We start from the raw sequence: 24,727 nt of genomic DNA, 5'->3' as shown, positions 1-24,727 counted from the left end.
ATATGCAGTGCTGATCTGTGGTAGATTGCCTGAAAGATGGCCATTAACAATTGTTTTCATCTCTATGTACGCATGTTATTCTTCCCACCAGAGGATAGGGTTTATTTTCCTTCCCTGTGACTCTGGATGGCCATGAGACTTGCTTTGGCCTGTGGAATGCAGAAGTAACAGTTGTATGAATCCAGGCCTACACCTTAAGAGGACTTGCAGTTTCCTGTTTTACTGTCATGCTTAAGAAACTTGGAATTCTGGATAACTTGAGACCACATGGAGAGAGAGAAGCCCAGGCAGTGTCCGGCCATTCCAGCCATACAGCTGAGGCATGAAAGGTGTGAATAAAGTCACATGGATTCTGTAGCTTCAGCCAGGCTGTCCCAGTGAACCGAATGGAGCAGAGAGAAACCATCCCTGGGGAGCCCCACCCACACTGCACAATGAGGAGAAATAATAAATGGTGTTATTTTAAGTGACTACTTGTGGGGGGTATTTGTTATATTGCAATAGATAATTAAAATAGGATCTGTTCCAGGATCCATTTTATAACAAAACTTCTGGAAACACATTGCATTTAAAAGCAGAACTTCTGGAGGCGCCTGGGTGGCTCAGTCAGTAAGGGGTCCAACTTCGGCTCAGGTCATGATCTCACGGATTGTGGGTTTGAGCCCTGTGTCGGGCTCTGAGCTGTCAGCACAGAGCCTGGAGCCTGCTTTGGATTCTGTGTCTCCCTCTCTCTCTCTGCCCTTCCCCCACTTATACTCTGTGTGTGTATGTGTGTGTGTGTCTCTCTCTCAAAAATAAATAAACTTTAAAAAAATAAATTAAATTAAATTAAAATAAAAAGCAGAGCTTCTGCAATTTCTAGCAAAATTACAAATGCAATTATCCTTTGTCTCAGCAGTTTCCCTTCTAGGAATCTATTCCAGAAATACCCAGGCAAAAATACAATGAGAGGTTTTGGCTATTCATTGCAGCACCATGTGTAGTAGCAACAAACTTCAAACAGTTCACTTGTCTATCAGTAGAGGACTGGTTGAATAAGCTATGTAACATATGATGGAGTAATATGCAGCTATAAAAAAGAAATGCAGTATTCCTCTGTAAACTGTGGTGGAGTGATCACCAGGATATAACATTGAGTGAAAAAAAGCAAGGCAGAGAAAGTGTATATGGTATGCTACATTTTTACTATTGTTTTTTAATGCAAGGATAAAATATAAAAATCTCAAAAGAAATTATTACCTATAGAGGGACAGAACGAATAGAGGTAAATGGTACAACAGAAATATAATATGCAAACTCCAGACTGTGAGAAACCTTATAGAACAACCAACCCAGTTTCTTCAGCAAATAATTTTTTTTTTTTTTAAACCCAAAGGGGGGTCCATGGGTGGCTCAGTTGGTTAAGCATCTGACTCTTGATTTCAGCTCAGGTCATGATCTTACGGTCTGTGAGTTGGAGCCCTGTGTCGGGCTCTGCGCTGGCAGCATGAAGCCTATTTGGGATTCTGTTTCCCTCTCTCTTTGCCCCTCCCCAGCTTGCTCTCTATCTCTCTCTCAGAATAAAATAATAATGATGATAATAATAATAATAATAATAATAATAATTAAAAACCCAAAAGGGAAAGAATGAGAACCCAACAATTAAAAGAGGGACTTGGAGCGCCTGGGTGGCTCAGTCAGTTGGGCATCCATTTGTGGCTCAGGTCATGATCTTGTGGTTCCAGGGTTGGAGCCTCTCATCGGGTTCTGTGCTGACAGCTTGGAGCCTGGAGCCTGCTTCAGATTCTGTCTCTCTCTCTCTCTCTCTCAGAAATAACTAAACATTAAAAAAAATTTTTTTTAAAAAGGAGGGATTTAACTGCATGTCAACCAATGCAATTTATAAACCAATTGTATTCTGAATACACCAATACAACTTGAATACAAGTTGTTTAGATAAACAAACTGAAAAGGTTTATGAGACAATGGGAAAATTGAAACACTAGTTAAAATATTTGATGATTTTGGGGCGCCTGGGTAGCTCAGTCGGTCGAGCGTCTGACTTCAGCTCAGGTCATCTCACTGTTCGTGAGTTCAAGCCCCGCGTCAGGCTCTGTGCTGACAGCTCGGAGCCTGGAGCCTACTTCTGATTCTGTGTCTCCCTCTCTCAGTCCCTCTCCCCCTCACACTCTGTCTCTGTCTCTCAAAAATAAATAAACATTAAAAAAAATTTTTTTAATATTTGATGATGTTAAGGATTTATTAAGTGTGATAATGACAATGTGGTTATATTCTTTTTTTTTTTTAAGTTTATTTACTTATTTTGAGAGAGACAGAGACAGCACAAGCCAGGGAAGGGCAGAGAGATAGGGAGAGAGAAACCCAAGCAGGCTCTGTGCTGTCAGCTTAGAGCCCGATGTGGGGCTCAAACTCATGAAATGTGAGATCATGACCTGAGCTGAAACCGAGGGTCCATCGCTCAACCTGAGCCACCCAGGCACCCCAGTGTAGTTATATTCTTAAAATAATCTTCAAATATTAGAGATACACACTGAAACTTTTTATGTATGAGCTGATATACACTGGGGGTTGCTTCATAAGAAATGCATGTATTACTGAAGTGAGGGAAGTTATAGATTAAACAAGATTTGCCAAGAGTTGATCATTATTGAAGCTAGATTATTGCTTCATGAAAGTTCATCGTATTGTCCTCTTTACCTTTATATATATTTGAAATTTTCCAAAATAAAAAGTTTAAAAAAAAAAGAAGGGTCTCTGAGACCAGTGGGTTTATTTTTATTTTTTTAAAACATTTCTTCATTTTTGAGAGACAGACCATGAGCAGAGGGAAGGACATAGAGAGGTAGACACAGAATCTGAAACAGGCTCCAGTCTCTGAGCTGTCAGAGCCCAACGTGGAGCTCGAGCCCATCAACCACAAGATCATGACCTGAGCTGAGGTCACAGGCTTAGCCGACTGAGTCACCCAAGCGCCCCTGAGACCCAGTGTTTTAAGGGCACCGAAAACATTTTCTTCATAATAACATGCCTTACAAGTCTATCACTCCAAGTAACAGCATCTATGTCAAATGGAAGTTGTGTCTGTAAAACCATGATAGGTGTTTAGAACTGTGTGATTGACACCATGTAAGTGATATTAAAGTTATAATGAGTTCTCAGGAGGTCCAAGTCTGTCTGTTGTTTTTTGGGTTTTTGTTTTTTTTTTCTTAACAATTTCTTGTGTCATTGTTATCTCTGATACTTGGGAAAGTTTTAACTAACGTGTGAATAGTCCCCTTCTTGTTTTCCAAACATGTATCATTCATTCACTCAATCATTCAATACTCTTTGGCCAAGAGAGTTCTATGAGAGGTCCTGGTGTTAGGGAGAGGGTGCTGCTAGCCAAAAGAAGTCTCCAGCCCTACTGCACATGACTGTCAACATGCATGCCCAGATGCTTACAACATCAGAGAACAATAGAGGGCTGTAGAAGAGGTCTGTGAAAGACAGAGGCCCCGTTGCTCTGCCTCTAGCAGGAGACTGGGGGAGAAATCTTGGAAGAGGAGGTGTTCGAGCATGCTAAGATGCTGGTTCAGGGGAAAGAATAACAACAGAACTGGGTTTGACTTATTTTGGAGGAAAGATATAACCTGATGCTTTTCACTTCCCCCAATTCTTTCACTTTCAGATACCCAAAGCCTCTCATCTCCTTCCTGCACTGAAATGAAAGGTAAAAATATCAGTGGTTCTCAAAGTGTGGTTCCTGGACCACAGCACTGCCATCCCCTGGGAACTTTTAGCAATGCAGATGCTCAAGCCCCACCTCAGACCTACTGAAGCTGAAACTCTGGAGCTGGACCAGTGATTTAACAAACCCTCCAGGTGAGGCTGATGTTCACTCAAGTATGAGAACCACTGGTTTAGGGAAAACCAGTAATGGTGCCATAAATGCAGTTTAAAGAAGAAAAAGGAGCCTGTTCTTTTCTCCAAGTTAAAAAAATTATGGTTATAGGAGAAACTTTGAAAGAATCCAAGGTAGAAAAATGGTTCAGCTTTGCTGAGGGCCCAACAGAACTGTGGTTGTGGAGAGACCAGTGTTCCACAAAAAGAACCACAAATACCAGGCTGGGCAGCTGCTGCCTACCACCCAGCAGTAAGACTAGAGAGAGCTAAGGCTTGGAGGGACCAGGCCCCCAGTCTCCTCTGAGATACCAGTCCTTGGCCAGAGATACTCCAATAGCTAAATGTAGAGATTATTCTCTAAAGATGAGGGTATGTACACAAGGTATAGAGGTAATAAAACTGGTCAAATCCTTGTAAAAAGGTGTTAATTTCTCTTCACTTTTTCATATGGCTACTAGAAAATTTAAAATAACCTACATAGTTCACATTTATGGCTTGCATTATATTTCTGTTGGTCAGCACTGGTCTATAATGTGTATATAAAATGGAGGATAGATAGGAGACAAAATGTGACCATTTTTTCTCCAGCTCTGAGCAGGAGAGTGAGTGTCCAGAACCACAAACCATCATTTCTTATTTATGTGTCCTTTGTGTTTATACTGTGAAGATGCCTCGGTGATACTAACCATACAAATCTTGCAGCAAACATCTTTTATATCCTTGTTCGCAAAGCAGTTTTTCGATTCTAGAAAACAGACTCTCCTATCAGGAATCCAGCATGCATTCATTGGTTAAAAACTGGAACATATAACAATATGTACCAACAATAGCCACTCCCACTTTCCCCATTTTGACTGCTTCAGACATAGTTAATTAACCAGGACATTTTTTCCTACTGACCCCAGACACAGCGTCAATGTCCTTATCAACAGAATGCTATGGACGAGCTTGTAGCTACTGAGAGCTGCTGCCGTGATGCAAAACTAGGTCTGCCTGACTCCAAAGTTCCTTCATTATGCCATTCAAGTTCCCATTTAATAACAGGTGCACATTCGCAGTTTCATTTCTAAATCAAGTCAATAAACTGTCTTTCTGATTTATATATCAGTTTCGTATGAATTTGGTTGGTGCGAGTCCATCCCTGAGATATCAAATATGTTTTCGTATGCTGCCAGACTTGGATGGCTGACCTTACCAAGAGGCAGCCTCTAGATGAGGAATGGCCTGTCCAGAGCAGATACCCTTACTCTCCTCTCCCTTAACTGTGACAGACATTGCTAATCAATTGCGATGCTTTCTTCTGTTGAGCCTAGACATCGTCTGAAAGTCCTTTTTATTTATTTATTTATTTATTTATTTATTTATTTATTTTAACGTTTATTTATTTTTGAGACAGAGAGAGACAGAGCATGAATGGGGGAGGGTCAGAGAGAGGGAGACACAGAATCTGAAACAGGCTCCAGGCTCTGAGCTGTCAGCACAGAGCCCGACGCGGGGCTCGAACTCACGGACCGCGAGATCATGACCTGAGCCGAATTCGGCCGCTTAACCGACCGAGCCACCCAGGCGCCCCTGAAAGTCCTTTTTAACACAGTAATCCAGGAAGGTACTGTCACTTGACCCATAAGATTCTCTTGATTGCTAGCCTGGATGGATAACAACTTCACAAAACAAATTTCCTTTGTGCCTAGCTGGCTTTCCTCAGGTAAAAACTTGACTTCTTTTCTTTTTCCCAGAAGGGTAGATAGGTTCCAAAACCAAAACAATGCCTTGTGGTTCACCCAAGGGGGTCCTGGGGAAGAACAATGGCATTTTAGGAAGTCAGTACTCAATAGGATGGGAGAATTCATATAACAACATGCTTTTTTGCTTGTCCAGAGGCAGACTCCCAAGGTTTGTGGACAGTTCTCTTCAAGTGCTACTACTATATCTGATTTAGAACTCAGCAGGAAGTTTTCATATGGAATTTACAACAATAATAGTAATAATACTTCCTATATCATGATTATTTGGGTTGCAAATAATACATAAGTTTCTACAGTGAGAATGTTGACACTGCAGCTATTCAAGAAACATAGGTACGCAGCCAGAAGGCAAATTTATCATCAGTGAGTGGTGTGGCAAAAAGGAGGATGTCTCAGGGGAAGTGACATGGACAAAATTTTCATATTAAAAAAACTCTAAAGTTACACTTACACTGTAAGTGTAAAGGATGAAATGTTAGAAGCTGCTCTAAACTTAGAATGACATGACAATTTGCCAGGGCAGAGAAAAGATGCTCTGAAGGTAAGCACTGTTCAAACGACTCAAATTTTTCAGAGAAATAGAACATTTAATCAATGTTTCCAATGTTTTAAGTAACATTGTATCAAATAAATGTAACTTTTACCATTTTTAAAGCATCTCCATATGTTTATAAATGAAAGTAAGAGTTTTTAGTATTTTCAAAAAAACTTTCATGCAACAGTTGTGATTTTTCCTGTTAATTATTAAGATTGCTTGGTATAGCTTCAGCTTTCAGGGTCATTTTTTTGCTCCTGCACTATCCTGCAAAGTGAGGACTGAATGTGTATGGGTAAAACAAGAAGAAATTCAAAATGATAGGATTATACTAATGCTTTGGCAGTGTAAGTCTTTTAAAGTGTAATTGGAGTTTGAAAAAAAAAGGTGCAATAATATTGTAGACACATATGCCAATGCAAACCAGTAATTCACATAGATATTTCAAAGGTGTGTGATACATTTGAGACAGAGATTATCTGGATATTCATTTGCTGGGGTGGGGAAGAATATAAGAAGAAAAGGCTGGAGAGCAGGTGTGAATCACTCTATAATGTCTCATCCTCAGAAAACACGGCAGCCACTGTCAAACTATCTTAACATTTGCTTCCTTAAAGAATATGTCTGTGCCAATTAGAAAGCCATTGGCTGCAGGTACATCAGGACTTCAGCTCCTCTTGCTGGGCATTTCTCTCGGCTCTCCTTTTACTTGCATATTGGCTCTATTTCAGGCGGGCAGCAAATGGTGACAGCTGTACCAGGCATCACATCCAAATGCCACGTCATCCAGAGGCAGCAGATAGGGGCTGTCTCTCCTACAGTCTACTTCTCAGAGGTAAAGAAAAGCGCTCCAACCTATTGGTCAATACTGGACCCCTGGCCACTGTATCAGTCAGGGTTCAGGATGGAAAACTAAAGCCACTCGATGCATCCTGGATCTAACAGACCTAACGTAGGATCTCCCACAACTCCTGGGAGAGCCAGGGGAGCAGAGTTTAGAAACTCTATCCTTAAAGATCAGAGGAACTGACCCTGAACAACCTTAGCCTCAAACACCTAAGTGTGTAATTCCTTACATTTGTGCCAGGAAGCTGCGGGGACTTTCTCATCTGCCCACCCATGCAGCTACAACTATCTCTAGAGGAATAACACCGTCCTCTTTGCAAATCCTGACCCGAGGTCCTCTTGCGAGCAATGAGCTGGAACAGGGCAGAGATGGTCATTCTGGACAGCACGGGTCCTCGACTTGGAGGCGAATGGTGGTACAATTCTGGTAGCAGACAGTCCAGTACACCCACCCCTGAAGTAGCTCCAGCGAGGGGAATGGGTTACTGGGATTGGCTGAGGCCCGTGAGGATTTCCCTTTGATCCTGGGGGGAGGGCGAAGTCACTCTCAACCCTGTCACTTGGGGGAGGGTGGAAATCTAGCCACCCCCTCCCAACTCAGTGGGATTTCCTTGACTAGCAAGGAAAATGGGGAAAAGCTGTTGGTTCGACAACCAGCAGTGCCTGCTCCATGCTGAGTCACACCATAATCGTAATTTTCTCTGCGAATAAACGTATTCGTTACCAAAGTAGCCCGCTATATATTTTAAGGAAATATGCTATACAACATTCGCCGTGCATACCTATTATTACCCACAAGGTACAATCTCCTGCAGGCAGTTCAAATTCCAGGCTAAATTGTAAAATTATAGTCAGCTGATTGATAATGCATAGTGTTATTGCATTCAGTAAAAAGTTAAAGTTCCTTTTAGAAAAATTCCTCCATTAGCTCTTCTCCTTCAAACAACTGGCTAGATTTATTTGTCTGCTGCTCCTTTATATGCCTTACCAGCACCCCGAGCATATCCTAGACTTAATGAACTTATTTGCAGGGCTCAAATTTACAAGATCGGCCATCCCCCTTCCTGCTGCCTGTCTTCCTAATCCCCATTTGGCTGTCGCTTTACATCCCAGTTAATGCCATTCCAGTCTCCTCAGAGACTGTGGGACCAGTTTTCTCCTGGGAAAAGGGAAGCTGATAGCTCTGAATCCATTTGGGGGCTGAGGAAAGCAGGCAAATGTCAAGGATGCTAATTTCTGATCTTCTCACCAGGGTCGTATACAGTAAATCCTTTTTATAAGAAAGCCCTGAAGATGAGCCTTTGGGATGGTGGTGGGGGGGGGGGGTAGTGCATGGAGGGATGTATCAGGAAAGTTATGTATGTGCAGGTGCCAGGGAGTGGCTTCTGTTCTAGAAGGGCCCCACAGCTCAGCGTTTCCTCCCACATGCCTCCTCGAATATGCAAGCTGCATATGTATTTATAACTCTGCAGTAAAAAAGTGAACTTTATTAGCAGAGATAACTGTCATAATTCAAGCAACTGTACTCTGCAGAGCAACCAGAGACTACAAGCATCAGGATTATATATGTTCAGTCAAATCATGTGCAAATGCAGGGGAATTATGAGTCACTAACTGGGCATAAACCAGGAAGGAGGAAGGGCTAGAATTGACTGTCCCTATAGGGGACTCTGGGGGTCCAGAGAACCTGTCGGAAAGCTTCTTCTAGGGGGTTGTTATATCCTGGAGGTTTTAATGACTTTATCATGCATTTTTGCATCTACCCATTCTAGTGGCGGGCCTCAATAAATGTTTGTGGACTGAATGAGTGAATGAAATGTTCACCCTGGCGCTGTGCAACAGCCCCTGAATTGTTCTGTGTGTGTGTGTACATCTCCTCCCCTTCCTAGTCAAACATTTATTCTAAATCAGTGGAGCCACAGCTGTGCAACTGAAGAGCTGCACTCGCAATCACTATTAGCCAAGGGAGGCTCTGAGCCAGTGGTTCTCAGCCTTGGCTGCACACTAGAACCGCTTGGAGGATGTGTGAAGAGCCCAGTGCTCAGGTCTAACCTCAGATCAGTTAAAATCAGAATCTCTAGAGCTGAGGCCGAGGCATCAGAATCCCGAGACTGAGAACCACTGCTCTAACTAAGGGCAGCATGGAAACAGCTCTGGCTCAGGAATTAGGAGACCTAGAATCTATTCCTCATCACAAAAAAAAAAAAAAAAAAAAAAAAAAATGCCAGCACCACTTTCACGGAGGCCCAAAGTGCAGATAGAAAAGAAATAATTCTGATGCAACTTAGGAATTTGTTTTTGTACTCATCTGGAATTTGAGGAGGGGAGGGTGTGTCACATGTCTTGGGAATACATAAAACTTCAAACAAAGTGATGCCATGCTGTGAAATGAGATGGGAAGCTAGTGGATGGCCCCGCCCCGCCCTGGCTAGTGACCCCTCTCCAGCCTTCCCGCAAGATCTGGGGCTCTCCGCATGCTTCCCAGGAACCCCAGAATCCTCTCTGGCGGCCTCGTCTGGTTCTTGGGAAAGGCCGTGGGGAGGTAGGTAACTGTTGTTTGGGTTTGTAGACACCTTGGGGGAAGGGCGGCTGAGCTGGCACGAGGGGTAGGGGAGCTGTGACTCAGGGGAAATTCTAAGTTGCTACAAGCTGCAGAAGTGTGTGTGTCCGTGGGAGGTGAGAAAGGCAAACAGAGGGCTGAAAACCGTGCCAGGAACCTGCCTAGAGGATAATCAAGACTTGACTATAAATAACTGATGAACCGATGAACGCGTTAGTGAAGTTATTTTGTAAAGTAGCATAAAGGCAAAATGAGTGCTTCCCTTGAACAAATCCTCACGGTGTTTTCAGAAGGCAAGTGAAAAATGCAGGACCCCTGTCTGGTGGTGTGCCTCTGCATAAAGCTTTTTTTTTTTTTTTTTTTTTTTTTTTTTCAGATAACTGAAAGCTCACCTCACAGATGCCACAAAAACCCAAACATTTTAATCGTGTAAGGGAAATATTTCTAAAATAGATTATATTCTCCCCAGAAATGGTGAACAGAGCATATAGTCATATAGTGGCTTTTGGTGGTCCGGGAAGCAGAGCCCAGATTTCCTTTTGAACCACCCTTCTCACACACCCTCAGTCCGGGCTCCAGGAGAAGAGCATGAGACCCAGGCTGAAGGCCATCAGGGTGTCTTGTTTCTCCTGGCTACAGGTCAGGGTCTCTAGTGCATGGGCTTTGCGACAACTATTCCCTTTGCTTTGAGCCCTTTCTGGCTCTCACGCACTCAGATATGTTTTGAATAGATACAATTACTGCAAGTCTGGCCCCCATATAAGCAGAGAGTACAGAAACGAATTTATTATTTCTTTTAGTATCCTTCAAATTCACTTTGGAGTTTGAATATTTTCAAAAGATTTGTAAAACTGTGGCTATTCCATGACCTGAAAACACACTGTGGAAAAAGAGCTCAGGAAAGTAATCTAAAATAATCCACACCAAGTTTCCATCTCATTTCTTGAAATATTTTGTGCACAGTCCTATCCTACCTTGGTACCCTAGACATAGCAATATTGACATACCCACAGTGGCACAATAAAAAAAAAAAAAACCAAAAACCAAAAAACATCATACCATTTATCCCGCAAACAGCTTTCATAAGACTCACATCATTATACACCTTTAAGAAAAAAAACTGTGTATTGTGGAAAATTTTATACAAAACCCTGTGTACCTGACTCAGTTGTGAAACTCCCCCAGGCCTAATGGTTTAGAATCGTGGGTGAAATTAAGCTCACTAATGGATCAAGTTCCTGTACTTGGTTCGTTGCTGAGCTAGTGAAGGGAGGTGGGATGCTGTCAGAAGCCACCACATCAAGATGTGACAAGGAGAGAGGAAACAGCCAAATCGCTCCCAGCTGTAGAGACGTTAAGTGTGGGGAAGACAGCCCTGTAAGCCTCACTAGGCCCTGTTCTGAGGGCCTCATTATTATTCCCCAGAGTGACAACTGAGGTTCACACTTGGTGTTATTAAGAAAAGTCTACAATTACGGCCACATGGCTTTTTTCCAAGGCAGGGACGTGTGCAGTACACTTCAGAAAGCTTGACATCAACGAATGGTTAGGTGTGGACACTTAAAGTAGCAAATTTGAATTACCTGGGAAGATCCTTTGTGCGGATTCCTCAATTCCAGTTAATGGGATGGAAAGATTTTAAAGACAGAGGAGAGCAAGCATTCAGTTCCAGTTGTGTTATTAACTAGCTATGTGGTCTGGGAGCTCAGTTTCCTTATCTTTAAACTACACTGCCTGGTATGGTGGCCACTTGCTATATATGGCTATTTAAATTTAAATTAAAAGTAAATAAGGCTAACAATTTGGTTCCCCACACACATGTCAAGCACTTGACAGCTCACATGTGGTGAGTGGCTATCACATCTGAGCGTGCAGATACAGAACATTTCCGCCATCCGCAGAAGCTCTACTGGTCTCGCCTGATCTAGATCCTAAGGAGAAAATATGTTTCATCTCTTATGCCACTGCCTGTTGATTGATAATAGTAATAGAAAAGATCTCTGACTTTTCTGCTCAGGCTGTGAGCCATCCCTGCCCTCTCTGAGAACTGCTCGCCATTCCACAGGAGTGGGCACTGCATAGCCATTTTGAACGCTGTCCCTACCTTTTAGATGAGGGCTGACGGGGTCAGGGGTAGTCACCTGATCTAAGCACAGTCAGTCAGAGCTTCTCCCTTGGGAATCTGATGCTGAGATTCAGATACAGTCGCTGTAGGAGGCTATAATTGGAATAAGAAAACATGGGTGCTAAGAGTGGCCACATGACCTCAAGCAGATTGGAGATGAAGAGAAAGCCTGACTGCAGAGAAAAAAAGTGAAAAAAAGCAGGCAAAAACATGCAGAGGTAAGGGACAGAGGCCTGATGGTTTTCTGGTTCCTGGTTCCTGGGGCCTAGCTGCATACTTGTGCTGGACTTCTTTAGGACACCCTCGTATGTTTCTGTGAATTTCCTCCTTATTTGCTCAAGGTGGCTCAAGTTGGTTTCTATTACTTGTAACTAAAGAGCCTTATCTAAAGCAGTAGTCATTTCTGGGAATGGAGAACTCAGAAGCCCTATTCAGACTCAGCAGAGGAATGTAGTGATGAATTGATGATGTCTGCCACGGGCACCAGTTGGGAAGTTGAGGCATCCATGCTAAATATTTGCCATTCCTGATTAGTCAGTCTCTGGATTGATCTTCAGTTCTCAAATTCCTTTTGTTTCTCTGGTGATTCTTAAGGTTTTCTTTTTCTGATAATGCTTGATGAATAACTTGTTTTTGTTTCATTCCCTAACATTTACTATTTACTGTTTTCATTGGTGAAATAAAGTATAATGACACTTTAAGACCTCAGAGAGGTAATAAATTGGAGGTATTAAGCATCAAAGTCTTCAAATTTTACATAAAATGTGAGCTCTAAATTCAACAAGCTTTCAGCAAAATGTGACTTTTAGTAATGCCGGCCAAATTCCCTGAAGCTGGTATCCTACAGATGTTGTTTAAAAATTACCATAAGGCTAAACTAAAAATCTAAATGATGTCAAATTTATCAAGGTAGTCAAGTACAGTTAATCTAAAGTAACTCCTTCTTATCTGAAGAAATTTAACCAAGATTTGCTTTTTAATTATTATAATGTGTTTTGTTTGATCCAGTGAGCTGTAGCTTTTTCCCATGTGACAGTTTTGATTGAATATATGAAAACCAAGGCAGGAAATTAAGTGAAAAAAAAAAAAAAAGACTATTAGGTGTGGGACCAGAGGCAACAGCTGTAAGAATGCAGAGATAGGGCTACGTAACTAGCCAGGGCAAGCCCAAGACCCCACCCGTGGTCTAGAGATACTGGTTGAAAATGTGTTGTCAAAATGCACACAGATATGAGAGGTCAGAAAGCAAGACAATAGATCAAAATCATTTAGGGTCTGCACAAGAAAGACCTTGCTTGCTTGCTTGCTTAAGACCAGGTTGGGATGAATGGAAGAATTAGAAATATAGCAATTCTTTCTCTTACATGGCAAGGCTTTTACCAAGAAGCCTCCAATTAAACATCCTTCCTCTATAACCATTGTGGTGGACAGACCCTAGTATGGCCCCATTTTTATGTCCTGTATCATGTCCTCCCTTTGAGTGTGGGTAGGACTAGGAACTCACCCTAGAACATGGCAAGGGTGTCACTTTCATGATTATGTTGTTATATATCACTCATGATTATGTTATTATATACATATATAGCTCTATCTTGCTAGCATAGACTAGAGAGACTTCATTATGCCTTGAAGGAGTAAGCTGCCTTGTCACAAGAGGGCCTATGGAGGGGCCCACCTGGCAAGAAACTTTGGGTGGCCCATATTTGCTGACAGTCAGCAAGAAAACAGGCCCTAGTCCTACAATTACAAGGAGATCAATTCTGCCAACAGCCTGAAGGAGCTTGGAATCAGATCCTTCCCTAGTCAAGCCTCTGATGAGACCACAGCCTCTGTCAATACCTAGATGGCAGCCTTATGAGACTCTGAGCTTAGCTGTGCTTGGACTTCTGACCTACAGAGACTGTGAGAAAAAAATATATGTTATTTTGAGCTTCTAAGTTTTGGGTGATTTGTTATCCAGTGATTAAAAAAAAAAAGTAATACACTTATTTTGACCACGGCCTATCACTGTAGTTTTCAAGGCTTTCTTTTAGCTGTGGAGACCTCTGGTTAAGCAAAATCATCCTTGGAAACCCAATACATAGGAGAAAATAAAAGTAGACCTGCTTCGGGGCGCCTGGGTGGCGCAGTCGGTTAAGCGTCCGACTTCAGCCAGGTCACGATCTCGCGGTCCGTGAGTTCGAGCCCCGAGTCAGGCTCTGGGCTGATGGCTCGGAGCCTGGAGCCTGTTTCCGATTCTGTGTCTCCCTCTCTCTCTGCCCCTCCCCCGTTCATGCTCTGTCTCTCTCTGTCCCAAAAATAAATAAACGTTGAAAAAAAAAAAAAAATTAAAAAGTAGACCTGCTTCATTTTTAGCCAGGTAGAGGGCATGGAGCCTTACCAGCTGGGGTCTCCTGGATTTATAGCGACCCAAAAGGAAACTCTGTAAGAACAGTCTGAAAACCAGAAGGTGAATTGAAGAGAGCACATAAGGTTGCTGATCCAGCTACACTCTTCAGGCTGCAGGGAAGAGATGTACGCGGGTGACCTTCCAAGATGGAGTACAGTGGAGGCTGTTGATGCACTACCCAGAATCCTTAAATTTCTTTACTATGTCTGGTCACTCCTCCCCTGGCTTCAGCGTGCTTTTGCCTTCAATAGTCTGTACATGTAACTCTTTTTCTTAGAACTCTCTTTGGGCTGCTAGAGCTGCTTTGCCTAGGATCACAAGTAGGAGGTACCCAGGAGTTTAGGTATCCTGCTGAGTCCTTTGACAAAGGACTGATTGGTGGGGGGCTTTGAAAACCAGCCTCCCTCACCTGGAGTTGAGACAACCTCTGAAGTATAACTTATACTCCAGAATTTGCCATCTGGGTGAAGCTTAAGCTGCCCTCTGCAGACTGCTGAAATCATTCCCGGTTTTCCCCGTTTCCCTATCCTGTCCTCCACTTCCTACCAGCTTTTCGGCAATAATTGCTTTGCACATTAATCCTCATATCAATGTCTGTTTCTGGGGAACCCCACTTGAGACATGGGAGTTTCCTGAGAGGATATATGAGCAACTGTTTTATCTTAACATCTCTGGGGCTCAGTATCTCTAAGTCCCTTTTTGGTCACATTTCAGTCTGGACTACAGTACCCTGCCTGGTCCTTGCATTTAATTCTTATTACACATGTAATTAGTACATATTCTTTTTTTTTTTTTTCTTTTTTTTTTTTTTTTATATTTTATTTTTTTTTTATTTTATTTTTTTTATGAAATTTATTGACAAATTGGTTTCCATACAACACCCAGTGCTCCTCCCAAAAGGTGCCCTCCTCAATACCCATCACCCACCCTCCCCTCCCTCCCACCCCCCATCAACCCTCAGTTTGTTCTCAGTTTTTAACAGTCTCTTATGCTTTGGCTCTCTCCCACTCTAACCTCTTTTTTTTTTTTTTTTTTTTCCTTCCCCTCCCCCATGGGTTCCTGTTAAGTTTCTCAGGATCCACATAAGAGTGAAACCATATGGTATCTGTCTTTCTCTGTATGGCTTATTTCACTTAGCATTACACTCTCCAGTTCCATCCACGTTGCTACAAAGGGCCATATTTCATTTTTTCTCATTGCCACATAGTATTCCATTGTGTATATAAACCACAATTTCTTTATCCATTCATCAGTTGATGGACATTTAGGCTCTTTCCACAATTTGGCTATTGTTGAGAGTGCTGCTATGAACATTGGGGTACAAGTGCCCCTATGCATCAGTACTCCTGTATCCCTTGGATAAATTCCTAGCAGTGCTATTGCTGGGTCATAGGGTAGGTCTATTTTTAATTTTCTGAGGAACCTCCACACTGCTTTCCAGAGCGGCTGCACCAATTTGCATTCCCACCAACAGTGCAAGAGGGTTCCCGTTTCTCCACATCCTCTCCAGCATCTATAGTCTCCTGATTTGTTCATTTTGGCCACTCTGACTGGCGTGAGGTGATACCTGAGTGTGGTTTTGATTTGTATTTCCCTGATAAGGAGCGACGCTGAACATCTTTTCATGTGCCTGTTGGCCATCCGGATGTCTTCTTTAGAGAAGTGTCTATTCATGTTTTCTGCCCATTTCTTCACTGGGTTATTTGTTTTTCGGGTGTGGAGTTTGGTGAGCTCTTTATAGATTTTAGATACTAGCCCTTTGTCCGATATGTCATTTGCAAATATCTTTTCCCATTCCGTTGGTTGCCTTTTAGTTTTGTTGGTTGTTTCCTTTGCTGTACAGAAGCTTTTTATCTTCATAAGGTCCCAGGAATTCACTTTTGCTTTTAATTCCCTTGCCTTTGGGGATGTGTCGAGTAAGAGATTGCTACGGCTGAGGTCAGAGAGATCTTTTCCTGCTTTCTCCTCTAAGGTTCTGATGGTTTCCTGTCTCACATTTAGGTCCTTTATCCATTTTGAGTTTATTTTTGTAAATGGTGTGAGAAAGTGGTCTAGTTTCAACTTTCTGCATGTTGCTGTCCAGTTCTCCCAGCACCATTTGTTAAAGAGGCTGTCTTTTTTCCATTGGATGTTCTTTCCTGCTTTGTCAAAGATGAGTTGGCCATACGTTTGTGGGTCTAGTTCTGGGGTTTCTATTCTATTCCATTGGTCTGTGTGTCTGTTTTTGTGCCAAGTACATATTCTTATTATGTACATAATTAAACATTTTTCGAAGCCATAGTTTAAATACTAATAACATTTTTATTTAACAAAGTAAATAAAATATTATTTTAACATGTAACCAATATTAAAAATATTAATGAGGGGTGCCTGGGTGGCTCAGTCGGTCAGGCATCCTACTCTTGATTTTGGCTCAGGTCATGACCTCAGGGTTCGTGAGATCAAGCCCTACATTGGGCTCTGAGCTAACAGCTCAGAGCCTGCTTGGGATTCTCTCTCTCTGTTCCCCCCCCCCCGCCCCTCCCCAACTCTCTCAAAAATAAATAAATAAACATTTTTTAATTAAAAAATAGGGACGCCTGGGTGGCACAGTCGGTTAAGCGTCCGACTTCGGCCAGGTCACGATCTCGCGGTCCGGGAGTTCGAGCCCCGCGTCAGGCTCTGGGCCGATGGCTCAGAGCCTGGAGCCTGTTTCCGATTCTGTGTCTCCCTCTCTCTCTGCCCCTCCCCCGTTCATGCTCTGTCTCCCTCTGTCCCAAAAATAAATAAACGTTGAAAAAAAAAATTAAAAAAATAAATAAATAAATAAAATAAAATAAAAGTATTAATGGTATCTTTTATGTTACCTTTTAATACTAGATCTCTAGAATCTGGTGTACCTTTTTAATACATACAGCACCTCTCAATTTGGATGCTAAATTTTCATTGGAAAAATCCTTGAACTGTATTTGGATTTCATAAGATTTGCAACCTGAAATTTATCCAAAGGATCCCGGTGTGCTGTTTCGAAGGGGCACATGCACCCCAATGCTTATAGCAGCACTATCAACAACAGCCAAAGTATGGAAAGAGCCCAAATATCTATCGACAAATTAATGGATAAATTTTATATGTGTGTGTGTGTGTATATATATATATATATATATATATATATACACACACACATATATATAATGGAGTATTACTCAGCAATCAAAAATAATGAAATCTTGCCATTTGCAAGCATGTGGATGGAACTAGAGGGCATTATCCTAAGCAAAATTAGTCAGAGAAAGACAGATGTCATGTGACTTCCCTCATTTGTGGAATTTAAGATACAAAACAGATGAACATAAGGGAAGGGAAGCAAAAATAATATAAAAACAGGGAGGGTGGCAAGATATAAGAGACTCTTAAATACAGAGAACAAATTGAGGGTCGCTGGAGGGGAGGTGGGTGGGGGGATGGGCTAAATGGGCAAGGGGCATTAGGGAGGACGCTTGTTGGGATGAGCACTGGATGTTATATGTGGGAGATGAATCACTGGATTCTACTGAAATCATTATTGCACTCTATGCTAATTAACTTGGATGTAAATTTTTTAAGAAAGATTTGCAACCTGCAAAGATGTAGATTTACACACCCAAGTTGTTACAAATATGCTTAATAGTTTCCTAATAACTGAATTGAGTACCAATTTTTTATTTTTTTAATTTTTTTATTTAAAAAAAATTTTTAATGTTTATTTTTATTTTTGACAGAGAGAGAGAGAGACAGAGCATGAGCGGGGGAAGAGCAGAGAGAGAGGGAGACACAGAATCCAAAGCAGGCTCCAGGCTCTGAGCTGTCAGCACAGAAACAGGCTCCAGGCTCTGAGCTGCCAGCGCAGAGCCCGACGCGGGGCTTGAACTCAGAGACCACAAGATCATGACCTGAGCCAAAGTCGGAAGCTCCACCGACTGAGCCACCCCGGCACCCCGAATACCAATTTTTTAATTAAAATAAAGTGAAATTAACTATTCGGCTTTTTAATTGCATGAGCCACATTTCAAATGTTCAGCAGTCACCTGTAGCTAGTGGCTACCATTTTGGACAACACGGCTCTAGATTCTCATCCCTCTCTCTTAGAGTTGGCTCTGGGGCCTCCAGGGGCTGATGGGAGTGGGGGGGAGATGCCAGTATAAGTCATGTCGGGCTGGTGTCGAGATGGTGTCTGCTGAGCCCTCAGGCTCCTGAACACAGAAACCTTGTTCTGCCACTCAATCCCAAAAGCGCTGTTTTCGGCCAGTTTTCCTGGAACCAGAGCCTGAGAAAGAGTTTCAGGTGCACACAGTTTATTGAGGGATGCCCTAGAAGGAAACTTGTAAAGGAGTAAAGGAAGCAGAGGAATGAACTGGTCAGGGATATGGTCTCAGGTAAATTCTAGCCTTGGTCTGATCTGTGGGAACTCTGCAATGTGAACTGCACTACAGAGTTCTCTCACCTGGAGAAAAAGGTGCTGGCTTTTATACCCCTATATCCTTCAGTCATTGGTTCCTTGGGGTGAGAATGAGGATGACATATATCCTAATTTTCTAGGTGAGGTGGCTCATTCAATAGCAATTGTCCAAAGAAGGTCACAGGTGGGAGCTTCGGGCCCTAGCACTTGCAGCAGCTGGGTGACGTGCGTACTAGCTAGTGAAGGATATTTGGACAGGATACCGATAGCCCATAGCCACCTAAGCACAGAAGGCCAGGCCAGGACCTGACAATACTTTCTGGCAATTTGGCCTCAAGCCCCAGCATGTTATCATAGTGAGCAGGGCTGGACCCTGGGGGCCACAGGGGCTCCCTTGCATAGAGAATTGAGGTCTAGAATCGTAACAAGTCAGGCATTCTCATTGGCTCTTTCTTTCTGGGTCAACATTGAATCTCAGCCTTCTGCATCACACTTTTGAGATGGCAAAGAAAAGTGGGAAAAAGGAAAAGCAAAGAAACTGAATCCCCAAAAGGAGATACAAACCCTGTGGCCCAGTATGAAGGCTTGTTCTTCATTCATTCCTCTAAGGAATATTTAGTTAGTGACTCTGCTGGGCCAGGCACCGTGTGAGGTTGTAAAGGCAAATTCCAAGGAGCGGTTCCAAGGCCATTTTGAGCAATGGCAGCGTGACTAAAATACGTGCTGTTGTAGAGTTTTTGGTGTCCAAAGGCAGCGATGGGCCAAGAGAGGTGGGGCTTGGGGAGAGCAAGGATAAGTCTAGGACAGTCTAGGTCAGCAGGGAGTGCTGAAAAGTATAGCAACAGACCCCAGCGAGTCTGCCAGGGACTCCAAGGAAAGAGTTGAGGTCAGTCTGGGGCACTGGCCAAGTGGCAGGGTCTGAGTAAGCAAGTTAAGGTCAGCTTTCAGAAGCCCAGGCCAAGAAGAAGGGCTCAGGCAGATGGAGGCCGGGCACAGAGGCAGTGCAGGGTGCCGGGTAAAGAAGAGGATAAAAATGTATTTAGCACTTAGTTCTTGCCAGCCACTTTGAACATATTTAATCCTCACAATAACCTTGCAAGATAAGTATGAGGCTCAGAAAGATTAAAACAGTGCTTCTCAAACTTTAATGAGCCTACGAATCACCTGAGGATCATGTTAAAATGCAGATTCTGATTCAACAGGGCTGAGGTGGGGCCTAAGATTGTAGACTTCTAACGAGCTCCTGGTGATGCTGATACTGCTGGTCCACAGACCATACTCTGAGTCTGGAGATGTTAAAACCCTTACCACAAAGTCAATGCTTTCATTATCATGAAGGGAAAGGCAGATCACGAGAGGCAGGAAAACAAAAGTAGTCTGGTTTGAGAGTCTAAATTTCCCAAAAACACAGTCATGGCTCCGGGCCCTGGGCCCTGGCCTGTGGCTGTCTTCCCGGCTGGGCATGGGCAGGGAGGTGTCCTGCCCTGAGGAGGGGAGTGGTCCACTCTGGATGCCTGGGGAGGTGGGGGAACTCCTCTAGGTGTTTTCCTGGGGGGACTCACTCATTTCAATGCATCTGATCCTGTGTGTTTTAGTCATTGTTCATACGTGGCTTAATGATCAGTGAATTTGGAAAATATATTGTGGTAGAAATTCCTTTTCAGGAGGTGTGTTTAAATGGGTAGGCTTAGAAATGAAACCAAATCCATTTCTCAGAAGTTTTCTTAACCTTTTCTTTCTTTCTTTCTTTCTTTCTTTCTTTCTTTCTTTCTTTCTTTCTTTCTTTCTTTCTTTCATGATTTGTTCTTTACCTGAGACTTTCTCAGCGATCTTATTATTAAATTCCTTCTCCATATCATTATGGATAATGGCATGAAGACTTACTGAAACATGTCTTTAGGGCCCCCGCTAGTTTTTCAATTGTGGTAATTATTATTACATTTTTTTTTTAAACAGGCCTTGTATTCATAAGATGCTTAGAGCTTCTAGAATGCTTTCAATGACATTTTCTTCATTTTGATCTCCTTGTAACGCAAGAGGTCTGTGTTACTTCTCCAGTTGATCGAGGAGGAAATGGAGGCACAGAAAGGTGAAGTGAACTGCCTAGGGTCGCGTGGCTACGTAAGCGGTGGAGATAGTAACAATTTTGAGCACTGGCTGGTGTCAGGCGCTGTGCTAAGAGCTGTATATATAGTAGGTCATTTAGTCCCTGCCCCAAACCCATTATTATCCCTCATTTTACAGATGAGAACACAGAGGCCCAGAGGGATTACCTATTTATTCAAGGTCGCACAGGTACCAAGGGGTAGAGCCAAGGTCTGAACTGAAGCAGAGGTGTATCTACGTTCTATGCTAGAAAGGGAATGTTGCAATGTTTGCAAAAACAAAAGCAAAAGCATATATGAGGGTTTCTCCAGCTCTGTCCTAGAGTAATGGTGTCCTGGCTGGCCACAGTGAAGACCATAGGAGGCTTGGATTATCATTCTCCTATACAAGGAAGGGCTTTGCCAGGCTCCCCAAATGGGTGGATGGTAAATAAGTCCTCTTAGAAGCATCTGTTGGGCCCAGCCAGCACTATGTCTGAGAGTATCTGACATTTATACTTTGGTGCAGGGCCAGCTCCCAAACACTCCCACCCCAGTCTGCCCCTTACTTCTTCTGACTCACCTTGCTCAGCCCATGTGCATGCCTGGGCACCTGAATCAGAGTCTCAGCTGAAATCAACTTCACCCAGACGGTACAACCGAGGAGACTTTCAGGAGGGATCTGCTTACAAAGGTGTGTTCAGGTCAAGGGAACAAACAGGATGTTGAGGCACCCAGAGACTGGCGGGAAGATGTTACCACCCTTTTAGGCTTGGAAGGAGAAAGGGGCAAAAAGGTCGTCTTACCAGAGCTCGTGTGAGCTGGAGCCATTGAGGAGCTGTGGCTGTGGAGGGGTGCAGCCAAGGCCACAAATACGGTGCAGAGCTGAATCCTCTCTTCTCCCACTTTCCAGTCTCCGGCCAGTGCCTCTCATTGCTGAGTCCAATCAGTATCCACCTGACGAGGGAGCCCAGCTGATGCAGTCCCCTGGGATCAGTTTCCCTGAGCGCAGAGCAGGGCAGAGGAAGGGGGAGAGTGCATGCAGGAGAGCAGGGCCAGGCAGAGAATAGCCAGCACATGACCACATCAGTTGTTTACCTCACAACCCAGACACTAGGCAGACCCCCTACCTCCTCCCCACTGCAGTCCCACATGTTGGGCTGAACCTCCCTATCATGCATCATTTACTCCCTTGGCTCTGAGTTTTCTGACCCCAAGTTCTTTTTCCAAAGAGGCTCCCCTGCTATGAGGAAAATGGAAGACTGGCCAACAGGAGCGTCCTGATGTGCTTGAGAGTGGATTTGCTGGATGTGTAAGCTGGTTTTCAGGAATTTGAATTGCTCTGGTGTGAAACTGAGTGTATGTCATGCCTGGCTGACGGAGAACAAGAACTTACAGACTGAGAGAGGCAGTGGTGGGCCAGAAGTTACATCACGGTGCCTGGAGCATCATGGCCCCATAAAGAACAACAGTCTGTGAGGTCCACACCTTCAACATTTGAATGTTGAAGAAGGCTCTGAGTTTATGTAAAGCCTTTGACGTTGTGAGAACAGACTTAGAAGCCAGATTGCTTGCATCCAAATCTAGACACCACCACTTACTGGGTAAGTTACTTCACTTCTCTGACCTGCATTTTTCTCCTCTATAAAATAAAAGTAATAAAAGCACCTACCTTGTTATCTGTTGCCGTATAACAGATCATCCCCACAGTTACTGGCCTAAAGTCACAGGAGTCTATCAGGAATCTGCAATTTGGGCAGAGCTTGTCTCCGCTCCATGCCACGTCTGGGCCCCCAACTGGAGTGACTCAAATGGCTGGGGCTGGATCTGCTGAGGGCTGGCTGGGCATTTCATTCTCCCTTTGCACAGAGCCAAGACTCTCTATGAGATTTCTCATGTGGTACTTCCAGCTCGTGGCCTCAGAATAGACGTGCATCTTACATGCATTTCAAGGCACTAGGAGCAGGTAATCTGGAAGAATAAAGTAGAGGTTTGGAGGCCATTTTGCTCTAATCCAGCAGTCACACAATCTACTAACACCAAATTCTATTTGTCACACAGGCCAGCTCTAATGCATTTGGGAGGGGACTCCGTAAGGGCATCCTCACTGAGTGGGGAGCAGTGTGGAAGCTGGGTAATAAGAGTTCGTACGTCTGTGTAGACTGAGTGTGCGAGAGGGCTGTTCTGGGGCCTCCGAGGGACTTGTCAGGAGCCATAGGTTATTGTGGTTGACTAACTCTTAGGCTTCCATTTTGCAGAGTGAAGTATTATATCTGAGAAGATCTGAAGTGCTCGGGGCAGCAAACAGGGCTTTGGAGGCTGTCTGGGGAAGGAAGCAGGGAGCAGCAAAGGAGCTGACTAGAAGAGGATTTGGAAGGGAACCAAGATACCCCTTAGGAATTGAATAAGTCTTGTGGTGTGTGAGGTCAATCCTCTCTCCATTCTCTCCAACAAAACCTTCAGTAAATTGTCTCTTCTGTGAGTGCATTGTGGATCTGTCTTGAGGGGCACATCAAATGGTGAGTTCTGTTTCCAGGAGGTTCAGGGTGAGAGCAGGTGCTGCCCAAGGGAGCCTGGTTACACTGGGAACACTAAAGAAAGGAAAAACTAAGCAAATAACTGAGTGAATACGTGAACCCTGGAGCTCCCGTGATCCTCCACTAAATCATAATCTCTGGCAAGGCCTATAATCTCTTCAGTCCAGTCCCTAGCCAAATTCTGGAACTGGTCAGCCTACCTACTCCATTTCCCATTTCCTTCCATCCCCACTTCCCTTCTGCTCTCTTTTGCTTCACATTGTGGGTTTTGGGATTGAAGTGATTTCTGTAGCATGAACTCTTAGTTTATTCATTCCTCATTCCACATTCTGATTCATTCCACATTCTGATGTGTGTTGAATGCTGTGTGAGGCCTGGCACCACGTGCAATGGAGAATTCTAAGAAAAGATGGAATTCATGGTCAGCAAGAGAGAAAAGACTGGGCTATTCTAAACGGCAGGAGGAAGCAGCTGCCCCAGAAGAGGCAAGAATAAAATCCTGTAATTATTCACAGTGAGGGAAGCAGGTTCAGTGGAGACAGTGAAGGATAGAGGGCCAAGAAAGGCTTTGCACACACGATGGCATCTAAGCCAAGCTTTAAATTAAGGGTGACATTTAGACATGAAGAAATAAGGATTTCAAGGGTAGAGATTGGGTGAGGGGATAATTTCTGACATGCTCACTCTGCCTTCCACACCAAAGTGCTGCTGACCTGTGTCCAGGCCCCTCTGGCTCCTTCCTCAGTGCTCTCTTGGCCCAGAAGGGAGCTTCACGGACATGCTAATAAAAAGAAACCAGCCCCTGTCTTCTCCACCCACTCCTCAAGAACCCAAGGTTCCTTTTCATCTGTGACCTTCTGGAGCCGGTTCTCTACCCTGGTCACCCAGTCAGAGAAGGGAAGAGCTAGTGTCGAAAAGAGCAGTGGGATGGTACACCAGAAGCCTGGGATGTGAGGAGGGAAACTGAGGCCCAGAGAAAGAACTTTGATGCTGTATTCCCTTAACAGTGCTCAATGAGTAAATGAATTCATGTCTGTGTCTATTTTTTGCTCCATGCCTTTGACTCCTCAAGGGCATGAGATGAGTCTCACCCATCTTGGTGTCCCCAGCACAGAGCCTAGCCCATTGTAGGTGTTCAATATATGGTAACTGAACTAGCATTCTAGGGCTAGGGCAGTGGTGCTCAATCTATGGTCCCAGACCTATAGTGTCAGCATCAGCTGAGGACTTGTTGGAAATGTAAATTCTTGGGGCCTCATCCTAGACCTACTGAATCAGAAACCCTGGAGGCGGAGTCCACTAATCTGGTTAACAAGCCCTCCAGGAGATTCTGATTAAAGTTTAAGAATGATTGTTATAGAATATTTGAGCTTAGAAGACTTGCTCTGGCTTTGGGACATCAAGAACTCAGATGCTTTTTCTCTGTAACAGACACTTCTTTATACTATTCTATTGCCACCCACCATCTTTGCAAAAAAAAAAAAAAAAGGAAAGAAAGAAAAAAACAGGAAAAAGAAAAGAAATACCACAAAGATATCACCAATGACCAGGAAGAAATAAATCAGTAATGGCAAGTTGTTATCCTTCCTGAAAAAACAGAAACTTTG

General features: G+C 43.5%; 1 long non-coding RNA gene across 1 annotated transcript; it reads left to right on the top strand.

The window, feature by feature from the left end:
- The first annotated feature begins 3,684 nt into the window (after positions 1 to 3,684).
- LOC115523058 lies at positions 3,685 to 23,372 on the top strand. The gene is made up of 4 exons (XR_004344080.1): positions 3,685 to 3,861; positions 6,894 to 6,997; positions 21,816 to 22,187; positions 22,842 to 23,372. It is a non-coding gene; the product is annotated as an uncharacterized LOC115523058 (long non-coding RNA).
- Positions 23,373 to 24,727: the final 1,355 nt, after the last annotated feature.

The sequence above is a fragment of the Lynx canadensis genome, chromosome C2, assembly GCF_007474595.2.
Source record: "Lynx canadensis isolate LIC74 chromosome C2, mLynCan4.pri.v2, whole genome shotgun sequence".
NCBI lineage: Eukaryota > Metazoa > Chordata > Mammalia > Carnivora > Felidae > Lynx > Lynx canadensis.
Note: the sequence above shows the minus strand (reverse complement) of the source record. Positions and strands in the feature narration are given on the sequence as shown.